The 16,087-nt window shown below is 40.7% G+C and overlaps 1 protein-coding gene across 5 annotated transcripts in view; it reads right to left on the bottom strand.

The window, feature by feature from the left end:
• The window catches only part of Srrm234 (Serine-arginine repetitive matrix 2/3/4), a 369,905-nt gene that overhangs the window by 170,273 nt on the left and 183,545 nt on the right, over nucleotides 1-16,087 (bottom strand). The window lies entirely within an intron of this gene.

Raw genomic sequence — 16,087 nt, 5'->3', positions numbered from 1 at the left:
GGAATAAAATTTCCTCAACGGCACAGTGGCAACGTGATCACCATGTAATCAAAGGGTCCCGGGTTCGATATCCGATGGAAGAACGTAGTGGTTGGGTTTCCAATATAAACTGTAGGTTAAGTCCCGTTTAGCCTATCTGTGCATAAACTTGGACGTAAAAACGAAGTAAAAATCCGAGTTATAAAGGAAATTCAGAACAGACTCATATACTTCTAAGATGAATAACAACTTTTCACAGCACAGTTTAATATAAATTTACCTTATGCACAGATGGGTTAATCGAGACTGAACCCGTACGCAGTGCAATCCGAAGCACTGAAACGTGGTGCCTGCCCCCTTTCAGAAATCGAGCCCGGGATCATTTTATTTATCAATTAACCAATATGGAAATGTGTTGTGTCGATTAATTTCCTCCTGAAAAAGGCAGGCCATTGTGGGATATCCACAGTTATGATTTACTTTTAATAAAAGCTTGGCATAAAGGTATGCTTCCGTATTGAATTAATTACATGACATGAAGAATAACGCAGGGGAATGGTGAATTCCCACAGATGTCAATTCGAACCTCCCACACCTCCCCTTTCGTGTCCCGTGTCACACTCCCAAGATGGCGGTAACATTCGTCATCATCGCACCATCATGAATTATTCCAGGAACTGTCCTTACCAGTCCAAATCGATCACGAAGATTGTTATACGTTTCCCCAGGGATCCTGCAACATGAATTCTTCAATTCCTTCTCTCGTGATATCAGAAATGCATTGTTTTTCACAGCGAAGTTCGTGTGACTTCATGCGTTTTGGAAAACCAATATGCGAGGTTCATTTGAAGCGATGCATTGTTACCGTATGCTTCAAACAGGTGACGGACGATAAATAGCAGCACATACTTTCCACCCAATTATATTGAGCATCATATTATAGCAGGTTGTTGTTCTGTTATTTCATTCACATTTAATCGTAGTGGTAACAAATTATTGAGTACATTTCAGTGATGAATAGTAAAAAAAAAACACAGAACTACATACCATGCCATACGGCAGGTATCTTTTAACATATTCACATTTTTCGAACATTAGAGGACAATTCCTTTGTGGAATTTCCGGAATTCAATTTCACGCCAGACGAAATCTTTATTTTTTATTTGTATTTTTGAATTTAACACCACTTTTGGCTAATCGCGACGATGAGGATAAGTGGTGATATGATGAAATTGATGAAGACACACTCACAAAGAATACTCGTACGCCAAGGGTCCTGGATTTGAAATTTCGGGCCTGAGGATGGGTGTCCCTTGTGAGCGTCCCTTTATCAATTTCATCATATCATCGCTCATCCTCATCTGAGAAGTAAAAGAAACCAATTAAATTTTTAAAAAAGCAAGTCACTCACTGCTCCGTCCGAGATATTCTCGTCACTGGAATGGAAATTATTCTACAAGTAGGACCACCCTCTCCGCCCCCCCCCCCCAATACACATAGAAGTGTGGAGGTAAGTCTATTTCCTGTCTAGACCATATCAAGATGTGATCAGGACGATGCTTCTGCCGCCTTTACCCCATGTACTCATTGATTAGCGGCTGAATGAGCACCAGAGTTGCATCATGCTGGGATATTATAGGACAGGACGTGGTGGTGGTAGCGTCATCGCCATGTAATTGCAGGAGTCCCGGGTTCGATACCTGATGGAAGCACACAGTGGGTTCAATCAAGAATAACCTATCTGTGCATAAATTGGACTTTTTTTTTAAATGTTGAGCTCAAGAATTCTAGTAAACACGGTTTAACAAAGCACAAATGGAAAATTAAGTAAATTTGTGATGAACAGTCAAGGTCTGCAAACCTTTGAACCTGACTGTACAAGAACATCAAGGATCAGTTGACATTTGAGAATTTGCCGGAATGGCATCCTACATGTTAACTCGCCGCCGTGCTGTGTCGCGTGATACTTCAGCTTTTAAAAAATTCAATTTGGTGGGAATGCGACAGACGCAGCTATGCATTCTGGCTAAATCCACATGGACTTAGAACTCGTTACGTGTGTGTGTGAACTGAACTTCCGTTGCTGTGGAAGAGAGCATTCAGTTCAAGTGTTATATTTCAGCGTGGAGGTCGACGTGGGCGAAACGTCAGCGTACTTCGCAGTGCAGTGCTAGAGAGACAGAGATCGAGTAACAGAAAGAAAAAAAACGCAAATTGCGGAATACACTTATTTCAAACTTGGGAAAGAGATTTCCTACAATTTAAGAAATCAAAAATACTACACTTGCGCAGAATTTGTTTAGCGGGCAAATTATGAGATATACTATTTCCTCAAATTGATCCTCATTATGTCGATCTCCTATTTTCTGAAATTCATCATTGAAATATACAAAAAAAATACGGGCCGTAGTATAAAATGTCACACTCGTCATTTTATAGTACACTTGAACATTACCATTTGTGTTCATAACTACGCATCTCATAACGAAGTTAGTGTAAAGAAAACCACGTGACTGCTTCGAAATAGTTACTCAATTTTTAAATATTTTCACGTCGTCGTCATTGTCGCGAATACCCAAAGTTGATGAACGACACCTTCTCTTGATATAATATGCTGTTGAGGCAAGCATCCATTTACTGTATGGCCTGGCAGCCGACCTCTGTGACGTAGTGGTTAGCACAGCACGCTACGACGCCAGTGGTTCCGGTTTCGAATCCCGGTCTGGGCATGGGTGTAGTTTGCGAGTGTCCGTTCATAAATTTTAATACATTATCCTCATCGTCGCGATTAGACAAAAGCGGGGGGATAAAAATCATGATTTTTATTTTAAAAATATTTTTTTTTCATTTTCCTTATTTAAATCTGATTTTTTAAATTTAAATCTGATCTTTTATATTTAAATCTTTTTTTAAAAAAACATGCTTAAAATTGCTTGTATTGTTTTTGGCACCATACAAATATATGTTTTTTTATAAAAAGCTTTTTCTAGTAAATAGCCCTGAAAGATATTTTAACAGTTTGATTAAAGCAAATAAAAAATATACCTAAATATCCATTTTTCTATTTCTGTACCTACTATGGAAATATTGTTGAATGTGTTATTGAAACTAATAATAATTTCCTGTGACTTTTCTTCCAGTGAAAATAAAACATTCTGGACGTACTCTATAATTGTAACTTAAAATAGGAATTTAAATATTATTATGATCTTTGTAGCTGAATTTTGGAGATTTTTTTAATGGTTTGAAAAATATCAGCTGCCGTGTTTATTTACAGTTTAATGATAATGACAATTTAATAAAAATTATAAATAGTAATTATTAATTATAATTAGTAATTATATTCTACACAAAATGTTTGCTATTCTTGAAAATAAAATTACTGAATTTTAAATCAAGAGAAATGTGTGTTTACATTTCATTTCATATATTTAGTACATATATTTTATTTCCTTTAATTTCCTATCTATCTTAGAGCCAAATGAACACCATTAAATGATTGTTAGATTAACGTACTTTCACCAAAAGTGATTCTGATTATCTGTAAAATACTTACGTACATTATTCTATAATTTGGTCAACAGTGGCAGAAAATGCGACGTAAAATAAAATAAAAATTTCCATTATTTTTTTTTAAAGTAAATTCTGCACTGCACTATTCAATGTATAGAAAGTCTTGCTAGACAGTGAACAGTAACTTGTCTCCCAAAAAGTTTCCGCCTATCTTCATACTTGCGCCTCTCCTGCATTCTCACTGGGCCATGACGCAGTTGCTTTAAGTAATGGAGGTAATTGCATTTTTATCAGCCACCCCTCCTCCTCCCTCTTTCCGATTCCGGGTTCATGGAAGGGAAAAGAGAGAAAAATATTGGAAACCGTTAAGGGAGCGGAGGCTGGGATGGAAGGTATTCTGTAATTCAAGGACTATTTTCCACGCTTCAGGAAGCGAGACCCAGATACTCAATCGGAATTCCTCGGAGAGCGAGGAAGAAGAAGCAAGAGCTAGACTCCTTAGCATCCGCGCCGAACGGTTTCCACTAAAACTCTTGTTTGCTCAGTTTTCCCGCAGTCGAAGCCGATGCAGAGAAATTCCCCGGAATTGCGCTTCCTCTCGATGCCCCCTTCCTCTTCTCCCATATATGCATGGTTCTTGTATGCGGGGTGTGTCAAAATTCAAAGACCCAAATGAGTCCAAGTATTTGATTCTGGACATTAACGTTGCATTCTGCATGCATTTTTATGCATAAGGTTCGCTTTAAACGGAAGCATTTTATTTAACACGTTTTGCTAGCATAAAAGCTATGTAAATGCTTACAAAAGTCTTACAGCACATAGTACGTACCTTACACGGAAGGATTTCAAGTAACATTCCGGTTAGCTTTTGCGATTACAATGTATAATATATACATCGAGAAAGGCAAGTCGAGTTACACCATATATGGTAAGTGCACGGTGTTCAGAATTGAAACAACTAAAATATTCTTCCATACGTGTAGTATACTCTATAAAGTATGTATTGTTTCACTCCTTTTCCTTCTTAGACAGTAACCAGCCTTGGCTTTACCAGTTACTTGTTCCGTTACTGCCACACGCGAATAAGATGCAAAAACATAAAAAACTAACAATGCGGTTCAATCGAATTACACATCTTAGAATAACTACCATACAGTTTCTTGTTATTATTATGTACCATGGAAATAGGTGAATCTTAGTTCTTTGTTATAAAGAATAGTCTAGACGTTCCGTTAAATATATATGAACAAACTATTTATTTCTTGTTTAAATATGTACAGATGAATTACAAAGGCAACAACCTCCACATGATCCAAATTAGATAAAATGCGATATTTTTTAAATATATATATATATATATATATATATATATATATATATATATATATACAGGGTGGGCACAAAGTCGCTTTCCCCAAAACAAGTATTTCTTCATTTATTGGGGAAAGCGACTTTGTGCCCACCCTATGTATATATAGAAGAGAGTTTTGTTCGTTGGCCTAGACCATCAGAACTATCTCTATTTAAATATGGTTACCCAATGACCGCTAACCTTCTAGACTAGCTACAGCCACTACTGAAAACGCAGTTTCTTTAATAAAAAATCAAAACTTGGGTGCAAACAAGATTTGTACGTTGGCCGAGACCATCAGTACTATGTCCATGTAAATGGTTGACCCGTGACCGCTAGCCTTCTAGACTAGCCACAGCCACTACCGGCACCGAGAGAACTTTCCTAGGTCTCTCCTCTTGCCCAAGCCACGAAAAAATGCCAAACCCCGCTACTCAATAGAATCCCTTATATAGGCGATTCGAAAAAAGCCAGTTAACGGCTTCTTTTTTTCATCCCTCCGGGTTTTGAAAGGACAAGTTTTTAAACTACCCACCTTCTGAAAAACTGGCCTTCCCAGACACGTAAGCCAGCTCTATAGCAGGTTGCATTAGAAACTGAATAAAAAAGAATAGCTGTCACTAAAATAATATTAAACATTCATCAAAAAACTAATAACAAAAAAGGATCCTGTAGTGATTATATCATTACATCATTTAAGCAGCGCCATTGCTTTGTGAATAGTACCGTTTCATAGGAAACGTTGTTCCCCTCGGTTGAATAGTTATCGGCTTTTAAAAATGTGAAGTGATACATTGTTTAAAACTCAAGATGCCATTACATTTGCACTCGTGACCTAGAGCTCGCTCCTGATTGGTTATACTACAAAAAAAATGCTGCAGATCCTATCCTTGAGAATTTTCGTGATGGCATAAACGTTCAGGAAAAAGCTAAGGAAAACACTTTCGTCTGAAGCGGGCCTTAGCTGGATTTAACTGACCGACGGCCGACGTCAACTAAAGAAAGGGTAAAAACTAAATACGAAAAAGAAATATGACCTCCGTGAAGGAGTTCTTAGCACAGCGCGATACGACTCGGGTTCGAATCCCGGCCTGGGTACAGGTGATATGTCATCAATTTCATCATATCATTACTCATTCCCATCGCATTAGCCAAAAGTAACAAAATAAGAAATAAGACAAAGGGACATAAATGAAAATAACGATAGACAATTTGTGCTGGTCCAGTCGCTAGGGCCTTTGAATTCCACGCGGGAGCTTGGAGCTCGAGTTCGATTGGAGAATTTCTCCAACAACGTTTGGGTTTTGTTTTAAGTCCACTTAATGTAAAGATAGGCTAATTGCGGCTGGGCGTGCAGTAACTACGAGGGCAAATCGAAAAGTCTTTGCGCCTAATTTTTTTCTAGCTTGTTATAAGTGTTATTACAAAAGCGAGATATACGAGCGGTGCAGTAGGCTTTTCTTGGAACGGCCCTATTGTAACTTCCGATATCTTCCACGGCCCGGTGCTGTTTTATCAGTTGGCAAAGATGGCCGGAGTACTTACGAAATCCATGCCATATGAGCAGCGAAGTGTTATTCGTTTTTTATGGTTGCAAAGGACAAACAGCCATAGATATCCACAGGGAAATGGAGCCAGTGTATGGGGACAAGTGTTTATCAGTGCGAAGTGTGCAGTGGTGGTGCAAGGAGTTTGAAAATGAACGGTAAAATGTGGAGAACAATGAGCGATCTGGCCGACCTCGTTCCTCGCTGACACCGGACAAAATTACCCGTGTTGATGAAATGGTGAAAGCTGATCGACGTGTTCATCTGAAGGACATTGCCACTGAACTTGGTATTTCCTATGGTAATGTCGCACTGATAAACACTTGTCCCCATACACTGGCTCCATTTCCCTGTGGATATCTGTGGCTGTTTGTCCTTTGCAACCGTAAAAAAATAATAACACTTCGCTGCTCACATGGCGTGGACATCCTGAGCACTCCGGCCATCTTTGTCAACTGATAACAGTGCCGTGCCATGGAAGAAATTGGAAGTTACAATAGGGCCGTTCCGAGAAAAGCCTACGGCATCGCTCGTATATCTCGCTTTTGTAATAACACTTATAACAAGCTAGAAAAAATTAGGCGCAAAGACTTTTCGATTTGCCCTCGTATATTCACTATTTCAGTGATTCAGAATGTGCCTGCCGAGTTCAGTAAATAAATCAGAAATATTAAATAAAGTGACACCCGAAACAATATGTCTATCTACTGCCCCCCTGATATAAGGCGACGACGTTACCACCATGTCTTCGGCGAGTCCTGTCCGACATATCTCTGAACACGAAAATACCAGAATCAGTTTTTTTTAAATAATGCAAAAGTGTAACAGATATATTGTCACAATTTCTCAACAATGCTCTGGCATATTTTCTTATTCTTCTACATTACCTGTATTATTGCTGGCTTGTATAGAAGTACGAGGGTCACTATTTATATTTTGAGCCTAACAATGATAAAACAGGAATTTGGCATTGAAAACTGCTTTATTCTTTTTCGAAGTATTCTCCTTTATGGTCAATACACTTTTGCATTCGTTCGAACCATTTGTCAAAGCAGTTTTTCCAATCTTCTTGAGACACCTCCATAATATGGTTTTTGAACGCATCAACGGAGTCTTCCGCCGACGAAAATCGTTGTCCACGCAATTTATTCTTGACATTCGGGAACAAGAAGACGTCATTGGGTGCCAAATCAGGACTGTACGGCGGATGACCCATCAATTCGATTTTTTGACTGTTCATAAAGTCGGTTGTTAGACGAGATGTGTGACAGCTGGCATTGTCTTGATGAAGAATGATCCGACGGCGTTTGTTTGTTTTCCGTATTTTACCGAAGACCTCTGGCAAACAAATTGTTGTGTACCATTCAGAGTTGACCGTTCTACGTTCCTCTAAAGGCACAGTTGCCACATGACCAGTTTTCCCGAAAAAACAGGCGACCATTTGTTTCGATGTGCTTCGAGCGCGAACAACTTTTGTTGGATTGGGTTCATCTTGAAACACCCATACAGTCGACTGCTGTTTACGTTCCGTCTCATATGCATATATCCATGATTCGTCACCTGTTACAATCTACACCCATACAGTCGACTGCTGTTTACGTTCCGTCTCATATGCATATATCCATGATTCGTTACCTGTTACAATCTTATATACGTCTTTCGAAGCACTACGAATGTATTTATTGAGCATTTGTTTGCAACAATTGACGCGAGCGTCTTTTTGAGTTTTTGTCAAATTGTGTGGGATCCAACGAGAACATACCTTTCTCACAGCTAAATGATCATGTAATATTTTATGTATGCTGGTGGAACTAATGCCTATGGTTGCCTCAATCTCACAGTATGTCACATGACGATCTTGCAGTATTAGGTTTTGCACAGCATCAATGTTTTCTTGAACAACAACTGATTTTGGACGACCTTCGCGAATCTCGTCGGTGAGCGAATGGCGGCCACGATTAAATTCGTTATACGAGCGTTTCACAGTGGCAAAGGATGGGGCTTCATCGCCAAATGTGGAAGTAAGTTGATCGATGCACTCTTGTCTTGATAATCCACGTCGAAAATCGTAAAAAATCATCGCATGAAAATGTTCACGAGTTAATTCCATTTTATTGTTGTCGCGCAATCTCCAAGCCAACATAAACAACACAAATGAAGCTATTGACAAAACATTTGAAGTACGTTATGGTCAATAATGCCAGACGATTCCGTGCAAACGTCAAATCGCGCCTAACTTCAATCAGTGTTGCCAAGGCTCAAAATATAAATAGTGACCCTCGTATACTCGGTATTCTCTCGATGTCAGGGGTCCCGGGTTCGAATCCCGGCCTGGGCATGGGTGTTCTTTAGAGTGTCTCTTCATCAATTTCACCATATTATCACTAATCGTCAGCTTCGCGATTGGTCAAAAGTGGCAGAGAAGCGACATAAAAGTAAACCAAATAAATCAGAAAATAAATCCAAGTCTTCATATTATAATATATTTTTGATGGTGAATAGTTAATTTACGTTCAAGTTCAGTGGGATGAAATTGATGAAGGGACACTCAGAAAGAACATTCATGCCCAGGCCGGGATTCGAACCTGGAACTCCTGATGTCGTATCGCGCTGTGCTAACCACTCCGTCACGCATGTTGGCACGACGGCGAGGAAAGATGATGACTACACAGAATAGAGGCAAACAAATCCAACGGAAGTCGCATCCCTGACCCGAACCCAGAATCTTCTAGGACAAGATCATGAGTCAAACACTCAAACAATTCGACCACGGAGGCAGCCAACCATATCAATCCCTACGAATACAATTGAGACACAAAATGGGATCAGCACAGAGACAAAGGGGGGGGGGCAGTTATGGGACATCGCAGCAGATTGTAGAAATCTTGCTTCATGGCACGTGTGTTAATCGGTTAATCTTCTCAAGACCAGGGCGCCTTAGAGCTAAGGGAATGCAAAATAGAACACGGAGAAGGGGCTCCAGACAGAAATAAAATATCCGGATCCCCAAAGGACGGAGATGGGACAACAATGGGTGCTTTGTTGCGGTAATGGTTCCCGATTCGTTCCCGACACAGAAAAGGCGACGACAAATGCCCAGTTTCTCCTCAAGCTGGACAAACACGGACCACGGAGAAGACGGGAGACAAACGCAATCTCCTTAAGCATTCACGTTACTCCGGCGTTCTCAGACGCTTAAGCAACGATAATGAGGCTTTACCACGAAGGGATTAGTAATGAACAAGATGAAAACAATGTCTTGAGCAGGCATGCCCGAAACCCTGTAATCACAATGCTGGGAGAAGATTGTTCATGTGTGTTTCAAAAGCGAGATTACAGTGAAGAAAAATATCAAACCAGAACATATCGCATACAACGGAGAAAAAAGATGTGTATACACTCTATCCCGGGAATCTGTGGAGCAAAGCCGCACCTGACGGTCGAGAATGGGAGGAAGCGAGTGGATGCAGCAAAGCAGTGCGCGCTGGTGCAAAAGGCTGGTAGCTGAGCCCTCTCGAGTCCTACTTGCGCAGAAGGCTTATTTTCGTTCGCTTGCTCCAGATTTCCGGGACAGAGTTTGGGCGATAAAGTGTACATGTAAGAGACATTTGTACATAGTTATGAGCAAAAGGCTCCAAGACTGAGCACGCTATGTTGTCGACGCTCGATCTCGCCACCAAAGTTCCCGGGTTTGAATCCCGGTCCGAGCATGATTGTTCTTTGTGTGTCCATTCATCAATTTCATCTAGTCATCCTCATCCTCGAGTTTAGCTAAAGGTGGCAGAAATGTGACGCTAAATAACACAATGGAAACACGAGTTACGGGCAAAATTCATACATTTGGCAAAAGTATTGCGTACATTTGCAATGATGTAAGATGAAGGCACAAGTTCCTGCGTAGCAAAATGGTTAACGCTATCGCCTTTGGTGCGAGAGGTCCCGGGTTCGATTCACGGTGGGAGCCCCACCAAAAATATCAGGGTTGATCCAGCGCCGTGAGAACAATTGGGGAGCTACTTGAAAAGAAATAGCAGGCTCCGATCTCTAAGATCAGAAAACCGTGGCGATTAGGCTCGATGCGCTGACCACCCAATGAAAAAGCCACTCGGGCAGGCTCTGCCCTTACATGGCTGTTGTTGCATCAGGGTACCTAGTTTTAATAAAATTAAAGCTAAGACCGCAAAGGTGACTCTGCAGATACGATTAACGAGAACAGCAGGCATCAGCTGAAGTTCGGTCTCGTTAACCTCAAAACGGTGCAATTTCAAACGTGAACTACAAGGTTATGAGGACACCACATCGACTCAAGTGCCCTTGCAAAAAGGCTCACTTTGCACCACTCAGCTGAAGAAGATTGCGCCAATAGCACTTGTCCGCGGCAGAAACCACACATTCACTCAACAGGAAAATCATCAAAAACAAGACCACGATCCCTTCTGCACCACCCAAGGACCTTAATTAAATATTCCACTGCATATTACTTCCTGAAACGGAAAAAATATCTGATGAGAGGGGGAGAAGAAATTGGGTGGGGGGACCATTGCGCATGAAATCCAGATTAGGAAAAAGAGAGGAAGCAGAGATAACTTCGACCGCAACCACCGGAGGCTGTTTCATTAGCGTCTATTCAACGAGGGTTTGTAATTAAAATCAAACGGCAGGCTCTTTCCAAGACAAACTGAAGGTCGTTTGGGCTGGCTTCAAGGAATATGGCAGGCCGTGGAGATTAATGCACGCTGGGATCACAACAGCTGGCACACCGCGGGTCATTAAGGTTGTAAATCAATGCTCCAAAGCACGTGTTTATTGCTCTTTCAAGCCTGCTCGAAATGTATTTTTTCTTTCGACCGGACGAAAGATGTACAAGTTGATTAGCAGTGTACTTTTCGTTGTTCTACACCGTTTTTTAGCCCTCCAGATTAATCGTGACTAGGATGAGAGAGATGACAGCAAACACAATGAGACGTCCATGAAGTCTCAACGCTCGCACCTCTAGCTTTGTAACCACTACGCCACGAAGATTGGCAACATGTTGATTAGTAGCGACTGGGAAAAAAATGTGTGTGATCTTTTGTGTGTACAGGCCACATCTATGTCCAAAAAATTACTGTTATACCTAGTCACATCATAAATTCTGTTACAAAGTTAATAATGAATACAGGCACAGTGCTCAAGCTAATGTATTAAAATTTGGATGTTACAAAGGTACAGGTCTTGCGAACACAGAGCACCAATCACTGTTCAAAATGGCCACCTCTGGTCTTCACACAGGCCCGAAGTATCTGAGGCCAGTCATCGATCGCAGCACGCACGGTCTCGAAGGGAAGGTTCACCACTACCTTCACAAGAGAACGCTTGAGACTAGCAAGGTTTGGATGCCTCTTCCTACAATCCATGCCCTTCAAAACGGACCACAACCTGTAGTCCAATGGACTGAGGTCGGGGCTGCTGGAGGGCCAATCAGCCGGAGCAATGAAATCAGGCACATTCCTCTGGTCTTTGCCTTGTGGGCCGGTGCTTAGTCCTGCTGGAAGTTCCACGGCTCATTGTTGAACATGGTGCGGGTCAAAGATTTCACACTGTCGCTTGGTACACTTTTGCAGATGTTTTCACACCATGTTCACAGAAGTGGAGGTCAGTTGTGCCATTGTACAAAACCCCCCACCAAACCATCACTGAGGCGGGATGGGATGATAGCCTCTGAGGATCCGTGGTGTGTTTTCACGAGCTTCCTGGGATGTCGAGGCATAAACACGGTCGTTTTGACGATTGTAAGACTCTTCAATCGTGAAGATTTTTTCGTCCGTGAAAAGGATCCTTCTGTGGCCACCATTTGCGTAACGCTGAAGGAGTTTTTCTTATTTCTGCTCCCTCTGGACCTTAAGCTGTGGAGTGAGGAAGTGACCAGTACTTCGCCGAAAAGCGCGAAGTCCTAAGTCACTTCGGAACACACGAGACATCGACATTTTCGAAATGTTCAGCTCTCGAGCCATCACTGCTTGTTTCCTGACAGGATTTCGTCGAATCCGCGCCGCTACTGCTTTCACGAGCTTGTGGCTCCTCACGCTACGAGGTCTACCTTTCCTGGGGTGGTCTTCAATTGTCCCTGTCTGTGTCACAGTATCTGTTGATGGTCCGATGCACAAACATCCTGCTGATATTCAGCTTTTTCAGGATGTTGAAAATGTTCGATGGTGATTTGCCAACTTTGTGCAGTGCGATTACTGCCACACGGTTCTCGTATACACCCCACTCCATTCGACTCGCAGTGAAATTCACCTTTCCGCTACCACAGCCAAACACACAATGATACTGGTTGTTGTTTGATCCAACATTGCGGGGTTTACCTTGCCAATCAGTGTTGCCATCCCTGTCTAAACTTTGTAACAGAATTTATGATATGACTAAGTATTACAAAGTATGCAGCCATTGGTTGAATCGGCAAAAATTTCATTTTATATTGTTGTCATGGTAACTTCTTGTTGATTTAATTGTATGCTAACGAAATTTAAATATATAAATATATGAATCAACTATTATCATTTCTTAACAAGATAACTAATATCGATCCAGTTTTCTTAATATATTTCTGATAATAATTGATAATGTGCTTGTACCCTTGTAATTAGTTTGTAAGTGGCATCAGTTTTATCAATTAATATATTACAAACACAGTTATTCCATACTGCACTTCCGACGACAATAACTGTAGTCCGTACATTTCTCTACAATTGAGAGTGGAAGGAAACAATCCTACACATGACTCTGGGTGACAAAAGGAACTCTCTCGTATTTGCAAAAAACTTTTATTGTACAGGAGTAGTGTAAAACCGTCACAGTGGAGTTAAGGGAATGAAGATTAGCTGAGAGCGTGCCTACATTACACTTGTAACTAATCCACTAAAACATGGCATTGAATTTAAACCGACTAAAACAAATGCGAGACAAAAATATTTTTGAAAAAATGATTTTCGATAATACTATTGTAATATCTAAGATCAGATAAAATCAGACTGGGTTACACTTGTAATCCACGTGCCCAATGACGGGTTAAATTAAGCATACAAATTTTCTAAATTTTCAAAAAACTATTATTTAAAAAGCAAAGTAACGACTCACTTCAACTAGAAACTTTATTTTATACAAAGCATAAAAAGCATATATATATATATATATATATATCAGGGTGGCTACAAACAAGCAGAAATTAAATTCCCTGACTTTTCCAGGTTTTCCAGGACAAAATTTACATTTTTCCCTGACAATTACAAACTAAACTACATCGATGTTTTTGCAAATGGAAATAATAAACTCATACAGATCCACGTATGGTTTTGCTAAGTACCAATATTATCTTCTATTAAATTGACTTAATTTCTCTATTCTCTATGATTTAAATTCAAACTGCAAAATAGTGAATTTGGAAAATTATTACAATTCACAAGCTAAGGAAGGATTATGGAATTTTGTCATACGCAGTAAGTTTTAAAATAAAATACTTGATTATTTTTAAAGTTAAGACTAAATGAGATAAGAGTGAAGAGTGAATGATTAAGAAATACAATTTGTAATTTATCAGTCTCCCTATACATTCTCGGTATTATATGTTGATATTTCCACTGAGGTTTGGAACCCTCTGCTTGCAAAAACCATGAGTGCGGACTCATTTTTCGATGCATAAAGCTACTTCTCTCTTGTCTGTAACGCAAACAACTCTTGCATATAAGTGAAACAACTGAATCGAACAAAAGAAAGTGTCATATTTCCTTACATTATCGATGGGATTTCTGCTTCAATACAGTATATCCAAGTGAAGTGCTGTGAAACTGACAACATGCAGTTATACCATTAATACTGACGAAAAGGGTATGTAAGTATTAGAAATTTAACGCATGGAATTTATAGAATTGCATTGTATAGGTACCTGATTTACTTAAACCAACACATTAAAACAGGAAAACACTAATAATAAAAGCTTTTGAAAGTTCATATACGAGGGGCATCCTGAAATAGCTCCAATGGTGCCTGTATGCAGCACTAGTGGCCGGAGAGCGACACACACAAATGCAGGCAGGAAGAAGTGGCATGTAGCTGTAATCTGGTACAGTTGCAATGCAGCCGGTTTAGGACAGTTCTAGGTTAAAGATTGCATCTCTCATACAGTCTCCCACCGACTGTGATGTAGCCTACATTGCACGCTCAGAATTTGGCACAGAGCCACCAGCAATCGTGTTAGTTGTACAGACCGGACGTTGTGAGTGATAGTACGGTCAGACGATGGTGCAGACAATTCATAAAAGGCCAATCGAATGTGCACAACCCCATACAGCTGAGTACACACGGTCCCTTTGCATCACTTAAGGTGAGAGATCTTAGACCACTCCCTGTACAGCCCTGGCCTTGAATGTACTGACTTTCATCTCATTGTTCAACTGAAGAGGTTTCTGGCAGGACAAGGATTTGACAGCTACACTGCGGTAGACATAGTTCCAGTCCTTGCTGTCAGACACATATACCATGGGCATACAAAATTTAGTGCCATGCTACGACACAAGCCAGAACAACGGTGGTGATTATGCCGAAAATTAGGTTAGGACTCACTGTTACTAATGCAATAAATTACAACTGATATTCTTGTTTTATTTATGCCTAATCGGTAGGGACCTTGATATTTTGTTATTTTTTTTCAAATTGGTGTATTTTCTTTTTTTATTTTTTACTATACGGTGTTATTTTCCCCAAAATTCACATTTTCATTTTAGTGCATTTTCTGGCAAATATCTGAAATTATACCTTCATGATGTTTTTAAACTACTGTTTAATTGTAAGTCACATGGCTTACGCCTCTTCGCGAGAGTTTGATATCTTGAAAGTTATTTTGGGAAAGTTATTTTCCATACCCCTTTATTAATTTTAGGCCGCGGTGGCTCAGTCGGTAACGCGTCTGACTGCCATGCTAAAGGTCCCGGGTTCGATCCCCGGCCGGTTCAAATCCGGGAACTTTTCTAACGATGGAAGCGGCCCCGGCGCCCACCCAGCGTCGAATAACATGGGTACCTGGGGGAAACCCTGGGGGGTAAAGGCGGTCAGGGGCGTGATGCTGATCACATCACCCCCACTCACGACCGGATCAAGAAAGTGTGGGGCGTTACCCCCACACCCCCTATACGCATTCATGGCGTGGTGCTATGCACAGGGGAGAACTTTACTTTTTTACTTTTTTTTTTACTTTATTAATTTTAAGGTAAGGATTTTAGATAATGGAATTTTGGTGTGGAGTTAGGGCCCTACACTTTCTTGATCACGGCTGAAGGTGGGGCTGATGTGATCAGCACCACACTACTGGCTACCTTTATCCCTCAAAGTTTTCTCAAGGTACCAGCTTCATATGATGCTGGGTGGGCGCCGGAGCAGTTTGAATAGGTGGAAAACATCCCGGTTCTCCCCCGCAGGGGATCGACCCCGGGTCTCTCGCATAGTAGTCAGATGCCCTAACAACTGAGCTCCATTATTACTCGCCAATAGTGCGCACTTAGCTTGGTAATTCAAAACATATCTCGTGCGACAAATACTGAAGATGTGGCTCCCGTGTGACGGTAGATACGCACTCGATCTCCTGTTAGAACCCTGCCACTTTGCTCTGTGATGTAAATGGTTTTGATAGAAGTTGAAAAAATCGTGGGAAATAAATGATTTA

This window comes from Lepisma saccharinum, chromosome 9 (genome assembly GCF_977018435.1).
Source record: "Lepisma saccharinum chromosome 9, izLepSacc3.1, whole genome shotgun sequence".
Classification (NCBI taxonomy): domain Eukaryota; kingdom Metazoa; phylum Arthropoda; class Insecta; order Zygentoma; family Lepismatidae; genus Lepisma; species Lepisma saccharinum.
Note: the sequence above shows the minus strand (reverse complement) of the source record. Positions and strands in the feature narration are given on the sequence as shown.